Source organism: Pongo pygmaeus, chromosome 12 (genome assembly GCF_028885625.2).
Source record: "Pongo pygmaeus isolate AG05252 chromosome 12, NHGRI_mPonPyg2-v2.0_pri, whole genome shotgun sequence".
In the NCBI taxonomy this organism is placed as follows: Eukaryota; Metazoa; Chordata; class Mammalia; order Primates; family Hominidae; genus Pongo; species Pongo pygmaeus.
Window position 1 is genome coordinate 4,253,005 of NC_072385.2, and position 17,590 is coordinate 4,270,594.

A 17,590-nucleotide genomic window follows, 5' to 3' on the forward strand; every position below is an offset into this window, starting at 1 on the left:
CACTACAATCCACACCATTCCTTTCCATTCCATTCCATTCCAGTCCTTTCCACTGCAATCAACTCTATTCCACTCCAGTCCACTCCATTCCATGCCATTCCATTCCATTCTACTCCACAAACTCCATTCCACTCAAATCCATTCCATTCCACTCCAATCATTTCCATTCAACTCCTTTCGTGTTCATTTCACTCCATTCCACTCCATTCCATTCCATTCCATTTCACACCACTCCAGCCAATTCCACTCCATTGCACACTCTACTCCATTCCACTCCAATGCCCTCCATTCCACTTCATTCCATTTCACTCCCTCCCATTCGATTCCACTATACTCCATTCCACTCCATTTCATTCCTTTCCACTCCATTCCATTCCATTCCACTCCATTCCGTTCCACTCCACTTCAGTCCACTCCGCTCCATTTCATTCCACAATATTCCATTTCCATCCATTCCACTCCACTTCACTCCACTCCACTCCAATGCATTCCATTCCATTCCACTCCACTCCATTCCATTCCACTCCACTCTATTCCACTCCACTCCACTCCAATCCATTCCATTCCACTCCACTCCATTCCAATCCATTACACTCCCTTCCACTACACTCCACTCTATTCCATTCCATTACATTCCATTCCACTCCAGTCTACTGCTTTGTATTCCACTACATTCCATTAAACTCCATTTCATTAAACTCCACTCCATTCCAGTCCACGCCACTCCATTCCACTTCATTCCATTCCACTTCACTCCACTCAAATCTATTCCATTCCATTCCACTCCACACTATTCCATTCCATTCCACTGCATTGCTCTTTACTCCATTCCATTGCAATCCATTCCACTCCACTCCATTCCGTTCCAATCCACTTCACTCCACTCCACACCAATTCATTCCACGCTATTCAATTTCCATCCATTCCACTTTACTCCACTCCATTCCACTCCACTGCATTCCTTTCCATTCCACTCCACTCCATTCCATTTCACTCAACTCCATTCCACTCCAATCCACTCCATTCCATTCCATTGCACTCCAGTTCATTCCAATCCATTAAAGTCCATTCCACTACAATCCATGCCATTCCTTTCCATTCCATTCCATTCCAGTCCTTTCCACTCCAATCAACTCTATTCCACTCCACTCCACTCCATTCCATGCCATTCCATTCCATTCTACTCCACAAACTCCATTCCATACCAATCCATTCCATTCCAATCACATCCATTCCATTCCACTCCAATCATTTCCATTCCACTCCTTTTGTGTTCATTTCACTCCATTCCACTCCATTCCATTCCATTCCATTTCACACCACTCCAGTTGATTCCACTTCAGTGCACTCCACTCTTCTCCATTCCACTTCAATCCCCTCCATTCCCCTCCATTCCATTTCACTCCCTACCATTCCATTCCACTATACTCCATTCCCTTCCATTTCATTCCTTTCCACTCCATTCCATTCCATTCCACTCCATTCCAGTCCACTCCACTGCACCTCACTCCACTCCACCCTAATCCATTCGATACCATTCCATTCCATTCAAATTCAATCCATTCCATTCCACACCACTACATTCCACACAACTCCACTCCACTCCACTCCACTCCACTCTACTCCCCTCCATTCCACTCCATTCCATTCCATTCCTTTCTTTCCACAGGATCACACTCTGTCACAAAAGCTGGAGTTCAGTGGCACAATCTCAGCTCACATTTCTTTTCACCATCCATTTGCATTCCATTCCATCCCATTCCATTCAATATTATTTCACTCCACTCCACTGCATTCCACTCAATTCCATTCCACTGCTTTCCAGTCCAATCCACTCTATTTCGCTCCACTCCACTCCATTCCATACCATTAAATTCCATTCTACTTCACTCCACTCCATTCCATGCCATTCCATGCCATTCCACTCCATTCCCTTCCATTCCACTCCAATCCTTTCAGTTCCACTCCATTCCTGTTCATTCTACTCCATTCCATTCCATTTCACACCATTCCAGTCAATTCCACTCCACTGCACTCCACTCTACTCCATTCCACTCCAATCTCCTCCATTCCATTCTATTCCATTTCACTCCATACCATTCCATTCCACTATATTCCATTACACTCCATTTCATTCCATTCCACTCCATTCCATTCCATTCCACTCCATTCCAGTCCACTCCACCTCACTCCACTCCACTCTAAACCATTCCTTACCATTCCATTCCTTTCAACTCCAATCAATTCCATTCCACAGCACTACATTCCACACCACTAGATTCCACACCAGTCCACACCACTCCACTCCACGCCACTCCACTCCACGCCACTCCACTCCATTCCATTCTATTCCATACCCTTCCATTCCATTCCTCTCCACTGCACCCCACTGCACTCCACTCCATTTCATTAATACATTCCATTCCATTCCTGTCTAATCCATTCAATTCCACTCCACTCCACCCATTCCATTCCACTCCATTCCACTCAATTCCACTCCAGTCCACTCCACTCCACTCCACTCCATTCTGCTGCAATCAGCTCCACTCCAATCCATTCCATTCCATTCCAGTCCACTCCATTCCAATCCATTCCATTCCACTCCAGTCAACTCCATTCGATTACATTCCACTCCATTCCATGCCATTCCATTCCAATCCTTTCCTTTCCACTCCACTCCACTCTACTGCATTCCTTTCTATTCCATTCTATTAAACTCCATTCCATTCCACTCCTCTCCATTCCAGTCCACTCTACTCCATTCCACTCTGCTCCATTCCACTCCACTCCACTCAAATCCATTCCATGCCATTCCATTCAATTCTACTACACTCCATTCCATTCCACTCATCTCCTTTCCATACCATTCCATTCCACTAAACTCCACTCCACTTCACTCCATTCCACCCCATAACATTCCACTCCATTCCCCTCCTCCCAATTCCATTCCATTCGACTCCACTCCACTCCATTCCATTCCACTCCATTCCACTCTACTCCATTCCCTTCCAATCCATTCGACTCCATTCCATTCCATTCCAATCCACACTACTACATTCCATTCCAATCCACGCCACTCCATTCCACTGCATTGCACTCCATTCCACTCCTATCCACTCCACTCCTTTCCACTCCACACCACGCCATTCAAATCTACTAAACTCCAGTCCACTCCATTCCATTGCATTCCATTGCATGGAATTCCGCTGCACTCTTCTCCTTTTCATTCCATTCCATTCCATTAAACTCCATTCTATTCCATTCGATTCCATTCCATTTGATTCACTTTCATTCGAAGACTCCCCACTCCATTCCACTCCACTCCAATCCATTCCGTTCCACTCCACTCCACTCCATTCCATTCCATTCCATTCCACTCCTTTCCATTCCGTTTCAATCCATTCCAGTCCACTACACTACATTCCACTACACTCCACTGCACTACTCTCCACTCCAAGAAATGCCTTTACATTCCACTCCACTCCATTCCATTCCACTCCAATGCATTCCATTTCATTCCATTCCATCCACTCCTCTCCACTCCACTGAATTCCACTCCATTCCATTCCAATCCACTCCACTCCTCTCCACTCCATTCCATTCCATTCCACTCCACTCCACTCCACTAAACTCCATTCTTTTCATTTTCAATCCATTGCATTCCATTCCTTTCTTTCCACAGGATCTTACTCTGTCATAAAAGTTGAAGTGCAGTGGCGCAATCTCAGCTCACATTTCTTTTCACCATTCCATTGTATTCCATTCCATCCCATTCCATTCAATACTATTTCACTCCACTCCACTCCACTCCACTCCATTCCATTCCACTCCATGCCATTCCATTCCACTCCATTCCAATCCACTCCACTGCATTCCACTCCACTCCACTCCATTCAATTGCATTCCATTCCATTCCGTTTCACTCCATTGCATTCCATTCCTTTCCTTGGATAGGATATCACTGTGTCACCCAGGCTGGAGTGCAGTGGCACAATCTCAGCTCACATTATATGTCACTTTCCATTTCATTAAATTCTATTACATTGCATTGCTTTACATGCTATTCCATTCCGTTCCATTGCATTACATTGCATTCCATTCCATTCCATTGCATTCCATTCCATTTCATTCCAATAAATTCCATTCAATTCCAAACCACTGTTTTCCACTCCACTCCACTCCACTATATTCCGTTACATCTGATTCCATTCCACTCCATTCCACTCCTCTCCACTCCACGGCACTCCACCCCATTCCACTCCATCCCTTTCCTTTCCACTCCATTCCATTGCACTCCACTCCACCCCACTCAACTCCACTTCACTCCTTTCCATTCCATCCCATTCTATCCCTCTCCATTCCACTCCACTTCACTTCACTCCACTGCACTCTAGTCCATTCCAGATCACTCCATTCCATTACATCGCATTCCATTCCTCTCTTTCGAGAGTATCTCACTCTCTCACTCATACGGAACCCCAGTAGCACAATACAAACTTGCACTGCATTCCAATCCGTCCCACTGCACTCCAATCCACTCCACTCCAATCCACTCCACTCCATTACACTGCAATCCATTCCACACCACTCGATTACACTTCATTCCACTCCATTCTATTACTCTCCATTCCTCTCCACTGAATTCCATTCCATTCCTCTCCACTGCACTCCACTGCACTCCATTCTATTCCATTAATCCGTTCCATTCCATTCCATTCCTGTCCATTCCATTCCATTCCACTGCTCTCCACTCCATTCCATTGTACTCCATTGCACTCCATTCCACTCCACTCCACTCCACTCCAATCCTCTGCACTGAATTCCATTCCATTCCATTCCAATCCATTCTATTCCATAACATTACATTACATTACATTCAACTCCATTCGATTACACTCCACTACATTCCATTCCATTGCATTGCACTCCTTTTCTTGCCACTCCATTCCAGTCCACTACAGTCAACACCACTCCATTCCATTCTATTCCACTCCAATCCCCCCCACTACATTCCATTACATTCCACTCCACTCCATTCCACTCCTCTCCACTGCACTGCATTCGATTACATTCCATTTTGTTCCAATCCACTTCATTTCTCTCAACTCCATTCCATTCCACTCGATTCCAATCCACTCCATTCCACTCCACTCCACTCCATTCAATTCCATTCCATTCCACTCTACATTCCACTCCACTTCACTCCACTCCACTCCACTCTCCTGCATTCCATTCCATTCCATTCCATTCCATTAAACTCCTTTCCATTTCACTCCAATCAATTCCAGTCCACTCCACTCCATTCCACTCCACTCCACTGCTTTCCATTCCATTCCATTCCATTCCATTGAACTCCATTCCTTTCCACTTCACTAAATTCCACTCCACTCCACTCCATTCCACTCCACTCTACTGCATTCCATTCCATTCCATTAAACTCCATTGCATTCCACTCCACTCCATTGTAGTCCACTCCACTCCATTCCACTCCATTCCACTCCACTCCCCTCAAATCCATTCCATTCCATTCTATTCTACTCCACTCCATTCCATTCCACTCCTATCCTTTCAATTCCATTCCATTCTATTCTACTCCACTCCATTCCATTCCACTCCTCTCCTTTCAGTTCCATTCCATTCCACTAATCTCCATTCCACTACATTCCACTCCATTCCTTTCCACTCCATTCCACTCCACTCCATTCCATTCCATTCTACTCCACTCCACTCCACTTCATTCCAACCCAATCAATTCCACACCACTCCATTCACTTCCACTCCATTCCATTCCATTCCACTCCACTCCATTCCAGCCCACTCCACTCCACTCCACTCTACTGCATTCCATTCCATTTAAATCCATTGCATTCCACTCCCCTCCATTCCATTCCACTCCCCTCCATTCCAGTCCACTCCACTCCATTCCACTCCACTCCACTCAAATCTATTCCATTCCATTCCACTGAATTCTACTACACACCATTCCATTTCACTCCTCTCCTTTCCATACAATTCCATTTCTCTAAACTCCACTCCACTCTATTCCACCCCATTGCATTCCGCTCCATTTCTCTCCACTCCATCCCATTCCATTCGACTCCACTCCACTCCATACCATCCCACTCCATTCCACTCCACGCCATTCCCTTCCACTCCATTCGTTTCCATTCCATTCCACTCCATTTCTTTTCATTCCACTCTACTCCATTCCAGCCCACTGCACTCCCCTCCACTCCACTCCAATCCATTTTCTTCCATTACACTCCATTCCACTCCACTCCACTCCATTGCACTCCACTCCACTCCACTCCACTCCATTCCACTCCACTCCACTCCACTCCAATCCGTTCCATTCCATTCCACTCCATTCCACTCCAATCCATTCCATTCCATTCCATTCCATTCCATTCTACTACACTTCATTCCATTCCACTCCTGTTTTCCATAATATTCCATTCCACTAAACTACACTCCACTCAACTCTATTCAACTCCATTCCATTCCACTCCATTCCACGCCACTCCACTCTATACCATTCGACTCCACTCCACTGCACTCTGTTCCATTCCACTCCATTCCACTCCACTCCATTCCCTTCCACTCCATTCGTTTCAATTCTATTCCACTCTATTCCATTCTATTTCACTCCACACCACTACATTCAATCCAATCCACGCCACTCAGTTCCACTGCACTCCACTACAATCTACTCCAATCCACTCCACTCCTTTCCACTCCTTACAACTCCATTCCAGTCAAGTAAACTCCACTCCACTTCATTCCATTGCATTCCACTGAATGCAATTCCACTGCACTATACGCCTTTCCATTACATTACATTCCAGTAAACTCCATTCCATTCAATACTATTCAAATTCATTTGATTCTGTTCCATTCCACGCCTCTCCTCGCCATTTTACTCCAACCCAGTCCACTGCACTTCTCTCCACTCCATTCCATGTCATTGCATTCCATTCCACTCTATTGAATTCCATTCCACTGAATTCCGTTTCATTACATTCCATCCTCTCCACTCCACTCAATTCCACACCATTCAATTCCAATCCATTACTCTCCATTCCATTCCACTCCACTCCACTCCGTTCCACTCCATGCCACTCTACACCATTCCATTCCACTCTTCCACTCCATTCCACTCCATTCCACTCCATTCCAATACACTCCACTCCAATCCACTCCACTTCATTCCATTCCATTCCATTCCATTCCTTTCCACTCTACACCTTTAGACTCCTCTCCGTTCCACTCCATTCCATTCCATTTCATTCCATTTGACAACATTCCACTATACTCCTTTCCACTCCACTCCACTCCCCTCCATTCCACTCCATTACACTCCATTCCACTCAATACCCTCCACTCCAATCCACTCCACTTCATTCCATTCCATTCCATTCCACTCCTTTCCACTCTACACCTTTCCACTCCTCTCCATTCCACTCCATTCCATTCCATTACATTGCATTTGACTCCATTCCACTATACCCCTTTCCATTCCACTCCACTCCACTCCATTCCTCTCTACTCCATTCCATTCCATTTCACTCCATTCCATTCCTTCCCCTCCATTACAGGGCATTCCACTCCACTCCAATCCATTCCATTTCATTCCACTCCTCTCCACTCCACTCCACTCCATTTCTTTCCACTCCATTCATTCCTCTCCATTCCACTCCACTCCACTCCAATCCACTCCACTCCGTTCCATTGCTCTCCGCTGCACTCCACTCCACTCCATTCCACTCCACTGAATTCCAACCCACTCTGTTCCATTGTATTTCACTCCTAAAACACTGCATTCCATTCCAATCCACTCCATTCTACTCCACTCCACTCCATTCCATTTCATTCCCTTCCATTCCATTCCACTCCATTCAATTCCATTCCACTATACTCATTCCACTCCTGTCCCTTCCACTCCACTCCAATCCATTTTATTCCATTACACTCCATTCCACTCCACTCCACTCCATTCCACTCCACTCCACTCCTATCCGTTCCATTCCATTCCACTCCACTCCACTTCTTTCCACTCCCTTCCAATCCACTCCACTCCATTCCATTTCATTCCCTTCCATTCCATTCCACTCCATTCAATTCCATTCCACTATACTCATTCCAATCCTGTCCCTTCCACTCCACTCCAATCCATTTTATTCCATTACACTCAATTCCACTCCACTCCACTCCATTCCACTCCACTCCACTCCACTCCAATCCGTTCCATTCCATTCCACTCCACTCCACTTCTTTCCACTCCCTTCCACTCCACTCCAATCCATTCCACTCCACTCCACTCCATACGTTCTATTACATTCCACTCCATTCCATTCCATTCCACTCCATTCTAGTCCATTCCACTCCACTTCGTTCCATTCCGTTCCATTCCATTAAATTCCATTCCACTACATTCCATTCCATTCCACTTCATTCCACTCCATTCCACTGCAATCTACTCCACTCTACTCCACTACAATCCAGTCCGTACTATTCCATTCCTTTCAACTCTAATCCATTTCATTCAACACCACTCCACTCCACTCCACTCCACTCCACTCCATTCCTTTGATTTTCACTCTATTCCATTCCGTTCCTTTCTTTCCACAGGATCTCGCTCTGTTAGAAATTTGGATTGCAGTGGCACAATCTCATCTCACATTTCTTTTCACCCTCCCATTGCATTCCATTTCATCACATTCCATTAAATATTATATCACTCCCTTCCACTGCACTCCACTCCATTCCATTCCACTCCATCCCATTGCATTCCAGTCCACTCCACTGCACTCCACTCCACTTCTTTCCATTCCATTCCATTTCACAACATTGCATTCCATTCCTTTTCTTCGAAAGAGTATAATTGTCTCACCCAGACTGGAGTGCAGTGGCACAATCTCAGCTCCCATTACATGTCACTTTCCATTCTCTTGCATTCTATTCAGTTGCCTTCCTTAGCATTCCATTAAATTCCATTCCATTTCATTCCATTCCACTCAATTCCAGACCTTTCTTTTCCACTCCACTTCACTCCACTCCACTCAATTTCATTCCACACTACTCCGTTTCAATCCTTTCCACTTCACTCCACTCCATTCCACTCCACTGCATTCCATTCCATTCCACTCCATTCCACTCCATTCCACTCCACTACATTCCACTCCACTCCTCTCCATTCCATTCCACTCCACTCCACTCCATCCCAATCCATTACATGGCATTCCACTACACTACACTCCGTTCCAGTCCACTCCACTCCATTCCACTCCAATCTACTGCATTCCATTATTTTCCATCCCATTAAAATCGATTCCATTCCAATCCACTCCATTCCAGTCCACTCCACTCCATTACAGTCCATTCCATTCCACTTCACTCCACTCGAATCCATTCCATTCCATTTCATTCTACTCTATTCCATTCCATTCCACTCCTCTCCTTTCCATTCCACTCCATTTCACTAAACACCACTCCACTACACTCCATTCCACTCCATTACATTCCACTCCGTTCCACTCCACTCTATTCCATTCCATTAGACTCCACTCCACTCCACTCCCTTACATCCCACACCATTCGACTGCACTCTGTTCCCTTCCACTCCATTCCTTTCCATTCCAGTCCACTCCATTCCAGATCACTCCACTCCACTCCACTCCACTCTACTGCATTCCATTCCATTCCATTCCATTAAACTGCATTCCATTCCACTCCACTCCATTCCATTCCAGTCCACTCCATTCCAGATCACTCCACTCCACTGCACTCCAGATCACTCCACTCCACTCCACTCCACTCTACTGCATTCCATTCCATTCCATTCCATTAAACTGCATTCCATTCCACTCCACTCCATTCCAGTACACTCCACTTCATTCCACTCCACTCCATTCCACTCCACTTCACTCAAATCCATTCCATTCCATACCATTCCATTTTACTCCACTTCATTCCATTCCATTCCTCTCCTTTCTGTTCCATTACATTCCACTAAACTCCACTCCACTCCACTCCATTCCACTCCATTCCACTCCACTCCATTCCTTTCCACTCCATTCCATTCCAATCGACTCCACTCTACTCCACTCCCTTCCATTCCACTCCCTTCCACTCCACTCCATTCCCTTCCACTCAATTTCTTTCCATTCCATTCCACTCCATTCCATTCCATTCCACTCCACACCACTACATTCCATTCCATTCCACTCCACTACATTCCATTCCACTCCACTCCACTACATTCCACTGCACTCCACTCCATACCTCTCCAATCCACTCCACTCCATTCCACTCCGTACCACTCTGTTCCCGTCTACTGAATTCCACTCCGATCCCTTCCATTGCATTGCACTGCAAGCAATTCTGCTGCAGTTTAATCCTTTCCATTCCATTCCATTCCATTAAACTCCATTCCATTCTGTTCGATTCCATTCCAATTGATTCCATCCCATGCCACTACTTTGCACTCCATTCCACTCCACTCCAGTCCACTTCATTCCACTCCATTCCATTCCATTAAACTCCATTCCATTCCACTCCAGTCCATTCCAGTACACTCCACATCATTCCACTCTACTCCATTCCACTCCACTCCAGTCCACTTCATTCCATTCCATTCCATTCCATTCTACTCCACTTCATTCCATTCCATTCCTCTCCTTTCCATTCCATTCCATTCCACTCCATTCCACTCCATTCCACTCCACTCCATTCCTCTCCACTCCATTCCATTCCATTCGACTCCACTCTACTCCACTCACTTCCATTCCACTCCCTTCCACTCCATTCCATTCCCTTCCACTCCATTTCTTTCCATTCCATTCCACTCCATTCCATTCCATTCCACTCCACACCACTACATTCCATTCCACTCCACACCACTACATTCCATTCCACTCCACTCCACTACATTCCACTGAACTCCACTCCATACCACTCCAATCCACTCCACTCCATTCCACTCTGTACCACTCCGTTCCCTTCTAGTAAATTCCACTCTGATCCCTTCCATTGCATTGCATTGCAAGCAATTCCGCTGCACTTTAATCCTTTCCTTTACATTCCATTTCATTAAACTCCATTCCATTCTGTTCGATTCCATTCCAATTGATTCCATTCCATTCCACTACTTTCCACTCCATTCCACTCCACTCCAGTCCTCTTCATTCCATTCCATTCCATTCCATTACATTCCAATCCTTTCCATTCCATTTCAATCCATTTCTGTCCACTACACTCCATTCCAGTACACTCTGCTGCCCTCCTCTGCTCTCTATTCCATGCTATTGCATTCCACTCCACTCCATTCCATTCCATTCCACTCCACTCAATTCCACTCCATTCCATTCCAATTCATTCCGCTCCACTCAATTCCACTCCATTCCATTCCAATTCATTCCACTCCACTCCATTCCATTCAATTTCACTCCACTCCATGACATTCCACTCCATTCCACTCCATTCCACTCCAATCGACTCCACTCGACTTCATTCCATTCCATTCCACTCCTTTCCACTCCAATCCACTCCATTGCACTCCACTCCATTCCATGACGTTCCATTCCACTCTACTTCTCTCCACTCCTCTCAATTCCACTCCATTCCATTCCATTTCATGCCATTCAACTCCATTCCACTCTTTTCCATTCCATTCCACTCCAGTCCACTCCACTTCAGTCCATTCCATTCCACTCCATTCCATTCATCTCCATTCCACCCCACTACCCTCAGTTTCACTCCACTCCGTTACATTCCATTTCATTCCATTCCATTCCATTCCACTCCTTTCCATTCCATTCAACTCCATTCTAGTGCTTTCCACTCCACTGCTATCCATTCCATTCCATTCCATTGCACTGCACTCCACTCCACTCCATTTCATTCCACTCCGTTCCATTCCTCTCCATTCCACTCAACTCCATTCCATTCCATTCCATTTCATTCCTCTCCACAGCACTCCACTATACTCCACCACATTCCATTGCTCCCCACTGCACTCCACTCCACTCCATTCCACTCCACTGCATTCCAACCCACTCCATTCCAGTCCACTCCACTCCATTCCACTCCACTCCACTCCATTTCATTCCATTCCATTCCATTTCACTCCATTCCATTCCATTCCACCATACTCCATGCCACTGCTCTCCATTCCACTCCACTCCATTCCATTTCATTCCATTACACTGCATTCCACTCCACTTCACTCTATTTTACTCAACTCCGCTCTATTCCATTCTATTCCATTCTATTCCATTCCACTCCATTCCACTTCTTTCCACTGCATTACACTCCAATCCACTCCATTAGACACCACTCCACTACATTCCATTCCATTCCACTCCATTCCATTCCATTACACTCCGTTCCATTCCATACCACTCCATTCCATTCCATTCAACTCCACTCCATTCCATTCCGTTCCATTCCACCAAATTCCTTTTCACTACATTCCAGTCCATTCCACTCCATTCTTCTGTACTCCACTCCATTCTACTCCATTCCACTCCACTTCACTCCATTCCGTTACACTCCATTCCACTCCATTCCTTTCCATTCCATTAAGCTCCACAGCACTCCACTCCATTCCATTCCACTCCATTCCAATCTACTCCACTCCATTCCACTCCATTCCATTCCTCTCCATTCCACCCCGTTACACTCCGTTTCACTCCACTCCATTCTATTCCATTCCATTTCATTCCAGTCTACTCCACTCCACTCAACTCCACTCCATTCCTTTCCAACCCACTCCACTCCACGCCACTCTATTCCTCACCACGCCATTCCATTACATTCCATTTCATTGCACTCCACTCCACTCCACCACATTCTGTTGTCCTCCAGTGCACTCCACTGCACTAAATTCTACTCCACTGCATTCCAACCTACTCCATTCTGTTCCATTCCACTCCACTCCACTCCATTCCATTCCTCTCCACTTCATTCCATTCCATTCCACTCCACTCCATTCCATTTCTTTTCATTCTATTCAGATCCACTCCATTCCATTCCATTCCTCTATACTCCATTGCTGTAATCTCCATTACATTCCACTCCTTTCCATTTCATTCCAATACACTCCATTCCACTTCACTCCACTCCATTCCACTCCACTCCATTGAATTCAATTTCATACCACTCCACTCCACTCCACTTTATTCCACTCCATTCCACTCCACTCCACTCCTTTCCACTCCACTCCACTCCAGTACATTCAATTCTATTCCACTCCATTCCATTCCATTCCACTCCATTCCAGTCCATTCCACTACATACAAGTCCGTTCCGCTCCACTCCATTAAATTCCATTAAATTCGATTAAATTCCATTCCACAACATTCCCGTCCATTTCACTCCATTCTACTATACTACACTCCATTCCACTCCATTCCAATCCATTTCAGCACATTCTGTTCCACTCTATTCCACTCCATTCCATTCCATTAAGCTCCACAACACTCCACTCCATTTCATTCCACTCCATTACACTCTACTCCATTCCATTCCACTCCACTCCTTTCCATTCCATTCCTTTCCTCTCCACACCACTCCACTACACTCCACCACATTCCATTGCTCTCCACTGCACTCCACTCCACTTCATTCCACTCCACTGCATTCCAACCCACTCCTTTCCACTCCACTCCACTCCATTCCACTCCACTCCACTCCCTTTCGTTTCATTCCATTCCATTCCATTTCACTCCATTCCATTCCATTCCACTATACTCCAATCCACTCCTCTCCATTTCACTCCACTCCATTCCATTTCATTCCATTTCACTGCCTTCCACTCCACGTCACTCTATTTTACTCAACTCCTCTCTATTCCATTCTATTCCATTCCACTCCACTCCACTTCTTTCCACTCCATTCCACTCCAATCCACCCCATTAGACACCACTCCACTCCACTGCATTCCATTCCATTCCACTCCATGCCATTCCATTACACTCCGTTCCATTCCATACTAATCCATTCCAGTCCATTGAACTCCACTCCATTCCATTCCATTCCATTCCATCAGATTCCATTGCACTACATTCCAGTCCATTCCACTCCATCCTTCTGTACTCCACTCCATTCTACTCCATTCCTCTCCACTTCACTACATTCCATTCCACTCCATTCCACTCCATTCCATTAAGCTCCACAGCACTCCACTCCATTCCATTCTACTCCATTCCAATCTACTCCATTCCATTCCACTCCACTCCAGTCCACTCGACTCCCCTCCATTTCATTCCACTCCTTTCCATTCCTCTCCATTCCACCGCACTACACTCCGTTTCACTCCACTCCACTCCATTCCATTCCATTTCTTTCCAGTCTACTCCATGCCAATCAACTCCACTCCATTCCATTCCAACCCACTCCACTCCACTCCATCCTCACCAGGCCATTCCATTACATTGCATTTCATTGCACTCCACTCCACTCCACCGCATTCCACTGTGCTCCACTGCACTCCACTGCACTAAATTCCACTCCACTGCATTCCAACCCACACCAATCCATTCCATTCCATTCCACTCCACTTCATTCCCTTCCAGTCCTCTTCATTCCATTCCATTCCACTCCTTTCCATTCCATTTCATTTCGTTCTATTCCAATCCACTCCATTCCATTCCATTACAATATAGTCCATTGCTCTAATCTCCATTACACTCCACTCCTTTCCATTTCATTCGATTCCATTCCATTCCACTTCACTCCACTCCATTCCACTCCACTCCACTCAATTCAATTCCATTTCATACCACTACACTCCACTTTTTTCCACTCCATTCCACTCCTCTCCACTCCTTTCCACTCCACCCCACTCCATTCCATTCCATTCAATTCCACTCCATTCCATTCCATTCCACTCCATTCTTTTCCATTACACTACATACCAGTGCATTCCGCTCCACTCCATTAAATTCCATTCCATTCGATTAAATTCCATTCCACGACATTCTCGTCCACTTCACTCCATTCTACTATACTCCACTCCATTTTACTCCATTCCAATCCATTTCACCACTTTTCGTTCCACTCTATTCCACTCCACTCCATTCCATTCCATTAAGCTCCTCAACACTCCAATTCATTTCACTCCACTACATTACACTCAACTGCATTCCATTCCACTCCACTCCAGTCCAATCCACTCTGCTTCATTTCATTCCACTCCATTCCATTCCTCTCCATTCCAGCGCACTACACTCCGTTTCACACCACTCCATTAGATTCCATTCCATTTCATTCCTGTCTGCTCCACTCCTCTCAACTCCACTAAATTCCATTCCAACCCACTCCACTCCACTCCATTTCACTCCACTACATTCCACTCCACTCTATTTCATTCTGTTCCATTACACTCCAATCCATTCCATTCCATCTACTCCATTTGTCACCACTCCATTCCACTCCATTAAATTCCGTTACATTCCACTCCTTTCCACTCCACTCCACTCCGTTCCACTCCACTCCATTCTATCCCATTCAATTTCATTCCATTAAACTCTACTCAACCGCACTACACCTCATTCCATTGCTCTCCACTGCACTCCACTCCACTCCATTCCACTTCACTGCATTCCAACCCACTACATTCCATTCTATTCCATTCCATTCCATTCCATTCCATTCCATTCCATTCCATTCCATTCCATTCCACTCCACTCCATTACACTCCACTCCAATCCATTTCAATCCAATCCACTCCATTCCATTTCATTCCATTCCTTTCCATTCCACTCCATTCCATTCCATTCAACTCCATTCTATTCCATTCCACTCTACTCCAAACCTCTACTCCCTAATCCACTCCATTCCATCCGATTTCATTGCACTTAATTCCTTTCCACTATACTCCATTCCATTCCACTCCAATCCCGTTAACTCCACTCCATTCCTTTCATTTCTTTTCCACCCCACCAAACTCAGTTTCACTCCACTTCATTCCATTCCACTCCATTTCATTTCAGTCTACTGCACTCCAACACAATCAACTCCACTCCATTCGATTCCAGGCCACTCTCCTCCACTCCATTCCACTCCACTTCATTCCACTCCATTCCACTCCATTCCATTCCATTCTATTCCATTCCATTCCATTCCACTCCACTCCATTCCTTTCCATTCCAATCTTCTCCTTTCATCTCCACTCCATTCCACTCCACTCCATTAAATTACATTCCACTCCTTTCCACTCCACTCCACTCCATTCAAATCCACTCCACTCCATTTCATGCCATTCCATTCCATTCCACTTCATTCCAGTCGATTACACTCCACGCCATTCCATTCCATTCTATTCTACTCCACTCCTCTCCACTCCACTCTACTCCGTTTCATTACACTCCATTCCATTCCTCTCCATTCCACTCCACTCCATACCACTCCATTCCACTCCACTCCATTTCTTATCACTGCAATCCATTCCTCTCCACTCCACTCCACTCCATTCCACTCCTCTCCATTTCATTCCATTCCATTTCATTCCACTCCACTCCACTTAACTCCACTCCACCGCATTCCATTGCTATCCACTGCACTCCCCTCAATTTCACTCCACTACATTCCAATCCACTCCATGCCATTCCATGCCATTCCACTCCCCTCCACTCCATTCCACTCCACTCCATTGCATTCCACTCGACTCCACTCCATTCCATTTCATCCCATTCCATTTCCATTCCATTCCACGCCATTCCATTCCATTTCCTTCCATTCCACTCCATTCCATTCCACTCCATTCCATTACATTCCACTATACTCCATTCCACTCCTCTCCATTCCACTCCACTCCATTCCTTTTCATTCCATTACACTCCATTCCACTCCCCTCAACTCCATTCCACTCCACTCCATTCAATTCCATTCCATTCCATTCCATTCCATTCCACTCTACTCCACTTTTTTCCACTCCATTCCACTCCACTCCACTCCATTTCATTCCATTTAATTCCTCTCCATTACATTCAGTTCCTCTCTGTTCCCTTCCATTCCAATCCATTCCAGTCCATTCCACTCCTCTCCATTCTATTCCATTCCATCAAATTCTATTCCAGTACATTCCAGTCCATTCCACTCCACTCCTCTCCAGTTCATTCCATTCAATTCCGCTCCATTACATTCCGTTCCTCTCCGTTCCCTTCCATTCCAATCCATTCCAGTCCATTCCACTCCACTCTATTCCATTCCATTCCATCAAATTCTATTCCACTACATTCCAGTCCATTCCACTCCATTCTTCTGTACTCCACTCCGTTCTACTACATTCCACTCCATTTCACTCCATTCCGTTCCACTCCATTCCACTCCATTCCATTCCATTCCATTAAGCTCCACAACATTCCACTGAATTCCATTCCCCTTCCTTCCACTCTACTCCATTCCATTCCACTCCACTCCAGTCCACTCGACTCCACTCCACTCCATTTCGTTCCACTCCAATCTATTCCTCTCCATTCCACCTCTCTACACTCAGTTTCACTCCACTCCATTCCATTCCATTCCATTATATTCCAGTCTACTTCACTCCACTCAACTCCACTCCATTCCATTCCAACCCACTCTACTA